This window comes from Aedes albopictus, chromosome 3 (assembly GCF_035046485.1).
Source record: "Aedes albopictus strain Foshan chromosome 3, AalbF5, whole genome shotgun sequence".
Taxonomy (NCBI): domain Eukaryota; kingdom Metazoa; phylum Arthropoda; class Insecta; order Diptera; family Culicidae; genus Aedes; species Aedes albopictus.
Genome location: NC_085138.1, coordinates 191,060,733 through 191,069,947, shown reverse-complemented (window position 1 = coordinate 191,069,947; position 9,215 = coordinate 191,060,733). Strand labels below are relative to the sequence as shown.

The window sequence follows — 9,215 nt, the reverse complement described above, 5'->3', positions numbered from 1 at the left end:
ACGTTGAGAGGTAATCATACCATCTACCAGAGCTGCGGCAACACACGCGAGCTGGGAACAGCTTTCATCGTGATGGGTGATATGCAGAGGCGCGTGGTCGATTGGTGGCCGATCGACGAAAGAATGTGCAGATTGCGGATCAAGGGCCGATTCTTCAACTTCAGCATAATAAACGTGCACAGCCCACACTCCGGAAGTACTGATGATGACAAGGACGCATTTTACGCGCAGCTCGAATGCGAGTATGATCGCTGCCCAAGCCACGACGTCAAGATCATCATAGGAGATTTGAACACTCAGGTAGGCCAGGAGGAGGAATTCAGACCGACGATTGGTAAGTTCAGCGTCCACCAACAGGCGAACGAAAACGGCCTACGACTCATTGATTTTGCCGCCTCCAAAAATATGGCCATACGTAGCACCTTTTTTCCAACACAGCCTCCCTTATCGTTACACCTGGAGATCACCACAGCAGACGGAATCTCAAATCGACCACGTTCTGATTGACGGACATCACTTCTCCGACATTATCGACGTCAGGACCTATCGTGGCGCCAACATCGACTCCGACCACTATCTGGTGATGGTCAAACTGCGCCCAAAACTCTCCGTCATCAACAATATACGGTACCGGCGACCGCCACGGTACATCCTAGAACGACTGAAGCAATCGGATATCGCCTCAGCATACGCGCAGAATCTCGAGGCCGCGTTGCCAGACGAGGGCGAGCTCGATGAGGCCCCTCTAGAGGACTGCTGGAGTACAGTGAAAGCAGCCATCAACGAAGCAGCCGAGAGCACCATCGGGTACGTGGAACGGAATCGACGGAACGAATGGTACGACGAAGAGTGTAGAACGGTTTTGGAGGAGAAGAACGCAGCGAAGGCGGCAATGCTGCAGCAAGGGACTCGACAGAACGTGGAACGTTATAAACAGAAGCGGAAACAGCAGACCCGCCTCTTTCGGAAGAAAAAGCGCCGCCTGGAAGAAGCGGAGTGTGAAGAAATGGAACTGCTGTGCCGTTTCCAAGAAACACGGAAGTTCTATCAGAAGCTCAACGCATCCCGCAACGGCTTCGTGCCGCGAGCCGAAATATGCAGGGATAAAGACGGAGGCCTCTTGACGGACGGACATGAGGTGAAGGTGGAAGCAGCACTTCGATCAGCACGTGAACGGCGTGGAGAACGTAGGCACGGGAGCCCACGGTAACGGAGGAAACGACGACACCAGTGCAGCGGAGGATGAAAATGAACCAACTCCCACGCTGAGGGAAGTTAAGGATGCCATTCACCAGCTCAAAACCAACAAAGCAGCTGGTAAGGATGGTATTGCAGCTGAACTCATCAAAATGGGCCCAGAAAAGTTGGCCACCTGTTTGCATCGGCTGATAGTCAGGATCTGGGAAACCGAACAGCTACCGGAGGAGTGGAAGGAAGGGGTAATCTGCCCCATTCACAAGAATGGCGACCATTTGGAATGTGAGAACTTCAGGGCGATCACTAATTTGAATGCTGCCTACAAAGTGCTATCCCAGATCATCTTCTGTCCTCTTTCACCTAAAACGAATGAGTTCGTGGGAAGTTATCAAGCCGGCTTCATCGACGGCCGGTCGACAACGGACCAGATCTTCACCGTACGGCAAATCCTCCAGAAATGCCGTGAATACCAGGTCCCAACGCATCATCTGTTCGTCGACTTCAAAGCGGCATACGACAGTATCGACCGCGCAGAGCTATGGAGAATCATGGACGAAAACGGCTTTCCTGGGGAGCTGACTAGACTGATTAAAGAAACGATGGACGGTGTGCAAAACTGCGTATGGGTTTGGGGTAAACTATCCAGTTCATTCGAATCTCGCCGGGGACTGAGACAAGGTGACGGACTCTCATGCCTACTCTTCAACATCGCTCTGGAAGGTGTGATGCGACGAGCCGGGCTCAACCGCCGGGGAACGATTTTCACAAAATCCGGTCAATTTGTGTGCTTTGCAGACGACTTGAACATTATTGCCAGAACATTTGGAACGGTGGCAGAGCTGTACACCCGCCTGAAACGCGAAGCAGCAAAGGTCGGACTGGTGATGAATCATTCATCATGAATGCCTCAAAAACAAAGTACATGCTGGTAGGCGGAACCGAAAACGACCGGATCCGTCTGGGTGGTAATGTTACGATAGACGGGGATACTTTCGAGGTGGTGAAGCCGTGAAATTCGGAGGCGCATCATCAGCGGAAGTCGGGCCTACTACGGGCTCCAGAAGAAACTGCAGTCGAAAAAGATTCACCCACGCACCAAAGGCACCATGGACAAAACGCTAATAAGACCGGTGGTCCTCTACGGGCACGAGACATGGACAATGCTCGAGGAGGACCTGCAAGCACTCGGAGTTTTCGAGCGACGGGTGCTAAGGACTATCTTCGGCGGTGCGCAGGAGAACGGTGTGTGGCGGAGAAGGATGAACCACGAGTTCGCTGCACTTTACGGCGAACCCAGCATCCAGAAGGTGGCCAAAGCCGGAAGGATACGGTGGGCAGGGCATATTGCAAGAATGCCGGACAAAAACCCTGCAAAGCTGGTGTTTGCAACTGATCCGGTTGGCACAAGAAGGCGTGGAGCGCAGAGAGCACGATGGGCGGACCAGGTGGAGCGGGATCTGGCAAGCATTGGGCGCAACCGAGGATGGAGAGCGGCAGCCACAAACCGAGTATTGTGGCGTACTATTGTTGATTATGTCTTGTCTTAAATGTGATGTTGAACGAATAAATGCATGCATGTATATCTTGGGAAAAAAAATCTAAGAGTCATCCTGGCAGGAAAAACATATTAAGGACAATCAAGGAGGAACTCTGAAAACCTCAATAAATTCCAGAAAATTATGTGAAGAAATCCAAGAGAAACATCGGATAACACTTTGGAAGAAATCCCTGACACTTCTACAAGAATCTTGTAACAACCCGAGACTATCAGACAAATCCACTAAGAGAAATTTGTGAAGGAGCTTTGGCTAATTTTGGAAGGATCGCCTGGAAAATCTCTTAAAGAAATATCGGGAGGTACTCCAACAAATATCCCTTGAAAATCTTATGCAGAAATCCCTGAATCAAATCTGGTAGAAATCCTAGGAACAACTCTCAGAAATTTCGAAAGATGTTTACTTAAAATATGGATTTTTTTTTGTGCGGTTTATATATGTACATTTTTTAAAATTACAAATATAATTTTTCAAAATTTCCTTCTGGAAACATCTGCAAAATTCGGGAAATTTCCCTCTGGAAGAATATGCAAAACTTGGGAAATTTTGTTTTCACCCTGTTAAATTGGTATGAGCTGCACTTGGGCCGCTATACAAAGCTTTCTGCAGAAACCCCATAAACAAACTCAAGGAATCATCTTAGTGCTTCTTCAGAGTGCATCCCCAAAATTCCTCTAATGAGTTTTTCTATTGTTGTTTGTGAGATCATAAGTTTTGTGTTGTTCCTTGCTGTGCATACATTGCTAATGCTGATTCATGCAACTATCAATCGCTCTCCCTACTAACAAAACTCCTTCCCGTGTTGTGTAATTGTAATCTTAATTTGAACCATTTCGAAATTCATTAAAACGACGTACTTTTTAGGCAAATATTGTCCCGAAAAAGATGTTAAACTGTTTTCCGTAATATATATAACCTGATAACATGGACTTTAAAAGCATTAAAAAAAGCGTTTTTGTCATGGAAAACAGGCAATTGAAAAATCACTGTGATTTCACCCATTTCCCCCCAGAGAAAGCACATTTTCGGTGCACTCGTACAGCTCATGCATTGTATCACACGCAATATGCGAACACGTCAAATGAAAGCTTGTTTATCGTAGAATCGACCAACCGAATAATATTCCGCATTATTTGTCAAAAAATTATCAAATTTACGTAATTCTTACTTGGAGAATGTTATCTTAAGTTGAACCATTTGTAATCTAAATTTGAACTAGTAAACGGGGGCGAGCTTCCAGTATTGGCCTGCAGACTGCGCTAGTGGTTGTTTTGTTTACTCTTCCAAATTTAGTGTCCATGTTCCTGAAGAATTTAGAACATTCTTAGTTGAAATTCCACTGCCTAATGAAAACTTGTTATGGGAACTAGCAGATCCATGTGTTTTTCTATTGTTCAGTACGAAATTGGCTGTTGTGGAAGATGCTCGAGCTGCAGCCGCCAGTAGTTCAAATTTAGATTAAAATTGGTTCAATTTATGATTATGATGGTTCAAATTAAGATTAAAATCATTGTTGACGAATAATCGAATTTTTCAATGAAATTCGGTGCAAATACAAACTTTTCATCACTTAACAGAAAGCTTATATCCATGGCTTTCATGTACATAAGATTTTGCCGTAGTAAATTATTGCCATGTGGGAGAAAATATCACTCAAAATTTAAGCTACTTCGGAAAGCCGCAATTTGGTTCAACTTTTGATTACCTACCCTATTGATTTTGTGTTCATAATTCACGAGTTGAATGTACGTAACAAATTTAGCTTATGTTGTGTCATAAACAAAAAAAATCGAGATCATTTCATCTCAGATTCTTCTCTGTGATTTCATAATCTTTACAAATTAAAAAGGATAAACTTTGCACCTTCTTTGTCGTTTGTTTGCTGTCTCTTTTGTCCGACAATATTTTTTTTCTGGTTGTTCATTAAGCACCGATTGGACGTGCAGTGAGCAATTTGCCATTTCGGCTACACTCAGGCAAATAAACCTAAGATTATCATAAGGTCTAACTTATGAAATGGCCTTTAAACAATTCATAACGGCTAGAACGATTTTCATAAGGTCGGTCTATGACACAGAATCGACCCACAGTTTGGCTTTTATACACATTTAGCAACACGATATTCTCAAGCGTCGATAGCCGCGTGGGTTGGGCACCTGCTTAGTGATCTCGACGCTCATGGATCGATGCCAGTCTGCATCATTTTGTGATTTTTCTGCTCTTTTCATAAGTTTATCTTATGTAATTAGGTCATAATAAGCATGTTTAATTTTCATAAGGTATTCTTATGGCATCCATACTTTACAGTTGTGGCTGAATTTCATAAGGTATTTGGGTAACTCTCGCTGAGACCGTCCCACTATTTACACCATGTCTTTAAAAATGTTTAAGGTGGAGATTCTCTAAAAGTCCTCCTCAAAAAAGTAACAAAAATGCATTTTGTTAATCAATTTGATGGACCCCCCGTTAGTTAGAGCCACAACCATTTTTGCGGACCCCTCGATTTTGATCAATTGTTGGCTCATTTAAACCGTTATAACTCAAAAGTTTCTCCATAAACCACCTCATAACAAAATGTTGTTGAAAAGAGGAAAGATAGAGTTACTATTTACGGTTATAAAAACATGGGTCGGCCATATTGATTTTAGCCGCCATCTTGGATTTTTATACCAAAACTGTTTTTTCACTATGTTGGCAACCACCGATTTTCAAAATCTTTGCGTCAATCGAAAGCGGGGACATTTTTACACAACATATCAAAAATTTAGAGATGTATCTTCTTCGTATCAAAAGTTATCTGCATTTTTGTTAATCATGACACGTTTTCTTCATACATTTCCTTGCGCACCGGCAACGACACCCAACAGCATCAAAGTTGGCGCCTGCTTGTATACACAACGGCACCTGCAGACAAATTAGGGAAAATTGGAGGTTCGTTCCCGTTTTTGACTGTTTCTCAATGATGTGGACATTGCTTTTCAAAGTTGTTTGGTGTTTTGAAAAGCTTAAACCTTCAGCTTTCCATTAGTGGGTTCGGATTTCAAATAATTGTTCGTAAGCACTGTGAAATAACGCTGCATTTATGTAAACAACCGGAACCTGGCCCAGTGCGCTAAAATGTCATGATTTACAAAAGTGCAGATAACTTTTGATAGGAAAAAGATACATCTCTAAATTTTTGATATGTTGTGTAAAAATGTCCCTGCTTTCGATTGACGCAAAAAATTTGAAAATCGGTGGTTGCCAACATGGCGAAAAAACAGTTTTGGTATAAAAATCCAAGATGGCGGCCAAAATCAATATGGCCGACCTAACTTTTTATAACTGTAAATAGTAGCCCTATCTTTCCTCTTTTCAACAACATTTTGTTATGAGGTGGTTTTTTGAGAAACTTTTGAGTTATAACGGTTTAAATGAGCCAACAATTGATCAAAATCGAGGGGACCGCAAAAATGGTTGTGGCTCTAACTAACGGGGGGTCCATCAAATTGATAAACCAAATGCATTTTTCTTACTTTTTGGGGGGGGGACTTTCAGAAAATCGCCACCTTAAACATTTTTGAAGACATGGTGTAAATAGTGGGACGGTCTCAGCGAGAGTTACCCATTTTGATGAATTTCGGTAGTTTACTTCGCTGAGTGTATGTATCAGTTGCATTTGTCCTAACGTAAAACCTGTACCCGCCTATGTGTGGTTGCCTTCGCAGTTGATGATTCCTCCCTTTTGCTTCCTATTATGGTGTGCGACAAGATCTGCGGTTCAATATCGCTCTCGTATGTATTTTCTCACCTTTGCCTCCTTTTATGCCATGAGCAGGAGGCGACCGTTTCGCGACCTTGTCGCGCATTGTTGTACGTCGACCTAACTTTGATTATAGGTAATGCCAAAATAAATAACATTTCGCGTCTGGTGAGATTATGATTTGGCTTTTCGAAATTAATAATCTTGACATATTTTACATGTCATAGTCATACAAATGGCCTCATATGAAAAATGGATGTATAAATTCACCCTCTCGATGAAAGTGGACTCTTATTTGAGTTTCAGACAGCATTAAGCATCCTAGTACATCTTGAGCACCAAGAAGTTAAGAAGTAGCGATAAATACTCATTTTGGATGTAATTTAGATATCACATTCATAAGTCTTCTTAATTAATATGGAACAATTTGTCATATATTGGTATGTTCTAGGCAGTGCTGAAAATTTAATTTCGTCATATCTAAATTGAATCACATACAGCTCATTTTAGAAGCTGAACCTGAGAATATGGTATATGAAAAACTTGTGCTTCTGGACCAGTTCTGCAAGAAAGTCACGGAAAAACCGGTATTTTTCGAATATTTCAGGTAAATGTCACGGACTACCTGCGAAATGCGAAATGATATTCACCGTGAATATCATTGGCATTTTTCGAAGCTAGTCCGTGACATTTACCTTAAATATTAGAAAAATAAGGATTTTTCCGTGACTTTCTTGCATTTTTTTTTTGGTTTTTATTTCTGTGTATTTTAACTAAAGCTAATTCTACACTTCTTTCTTGCAGAACTGGACTTTCTTGCAGAACTGGTCTAGCCGCACAAGTTTTTCATATACCATATTCTCAGGTTCAGCTTCTAAAATGAACTGTGGGTGATTGAATTTAGATATGACGAAATGAATTTTTCAGCACTGGTTCTAGGTGTTCCAAACAAATTGAGTCCTTGAAATCTACAGGGGTAAGTTTGTTCGTTTTTTGTACACAAACAAATTGAAACATTGTGCATTATCTGCTGTTATTTGTGAATTTCATGGGAACTCGGAAGCCACTAACTAATATTATTAGGATAACGCAGATTGTCCAAACTTACTCGGAGTTAATAACTTGAGATCTATACTCTTAACAGCAGTCATATAGTCTTCTATAGAGAGTAAAGTTTCATAAACTAAAATTATTTTAACTGTTTAAAGACTGATAATAGTTATTTATGTAACGAGTTGCAAAAAGTTGATTTTTTCAACACGAGTCGTACATCAAGTTTTGCAACGAGTTCCATACTAGTTATTTATGTAACGAGTTACAAAAAGTTGATTTTTTCAGCACTAGTCGTACATTTATCCAACGAGGCTTGCCGAGTTGGATAAATACGAAGAGTGCTGAAAAAAAACAAGTTTTGCAACGAGTTCCATACAAAATTTTATGCAATGATGTTTTCATTATACAACTAATTTGAGTTGCATAATGTTCATAATGCAACCCAAATGAGTTGCATTATGAGCATTATGCAACTATTTTTCATTGTGCAACTCATTTCAGTTGCATAATAAACCAGTTCGGAAAAATTGGCCATTATGATACTAAAATGAGTCCTATAAAATGGATATTATTATATTGAATTGCATAATAGTTATTTATGTAACGAGTTGCAAAAAGTTGATTTTTTCAGCACGAGTCGTACATTTATCCAACGAGGCTTGCCGAGTTGGATAAATACGAAGAGTGCTGAAAAATCGAGTTTTGCAACGAGTTTCATACAAAATTTTATGCAATGATTTTTATTCATAATGCAACTCATTTGAGTTGCATAATATTTATAATGCAACTCAAATGAGTTGCATTATGAACATTATACAAATATTTTTCATTATGCAACTCATTTCAGTTGCATAAAGAACCAGTTCAGAAAAAATGGCCATTATGGTACTGAAATGAGTTATATAAAAATGAAATTATGATACTGAATTGCATAATAGTTATTTATGCAACAAGTTGCAAAATGATGATTTTTTCAGCACGAGTTGTACGTTTATCCAACGAGGCTTGCCGAGTTGGATAAATACGACGAGTGCTGAAAAAATCGAGTTTTGCAACGCGTTGCATACAAAGTTTTTTGTAATTGCAAAAATTCCCGTACAGTATAATCTCTCTAGCCACACAAACGTGTATCAGCAGCAACCACGTGCGAGCCTCCATGCTCGCACGGACAGGACGTAGTGCATAGTATTTTCTTCGATCAGGTAGGCTATGGTGGGCCAACTGTCGCAAGTTTTCAAGCTCCCGTCGTCGTCATGCAGCATCATAAGCAAAAGCAAAAGTAGGTTCAGCTTCTGCTTCTACACCTGATTGGCAGTTCAAATCAGAATCTGAATCGTCCTGATTCGGATTCGAACTGATCAGTGCATGTAGAAGCAGCAACTGTATCTACGGAAGTAGCGGTACTAAACAAAAAGTGCGTGTTAGCAAAAGTGCCGAAAAGTAGTACTTTTCGGCACCTTTGCTTCAGTGAAGAAAAGTAGGCCGTTTTATCATTGTTACCGCGAGTGAAAAGTAGGGGAATTCGCAAAGCAATTACAAAAAATATTTTATGCAATTCAGTATCATAATTTACATTTTATATAACTTATTTTGATATTATAATAACCAACTTTTCCGAACTGGCTCATTATGCAACTGAAATGACTTAAGGGCAAAGTCTTCGGTAT

At 40.9% G+C, this 9,215-nt stretch overlaps 1 protein-coding gene across 6 annotated transcripts in view; it reads left to right on the top strand.

Annotated features, from left to right (window-relative positions):
- LOC109429115 (ubiquitin-conjugating enzyme E2-17 kDa) overlaps positions 1-9,215 on the top strand; it is a 50,448-nt gene that overhangs the window by 28,550 nt on the left and 12,683 nt on the right. The gene's annotated exons all lie outside the window — the stretch shown is intronic.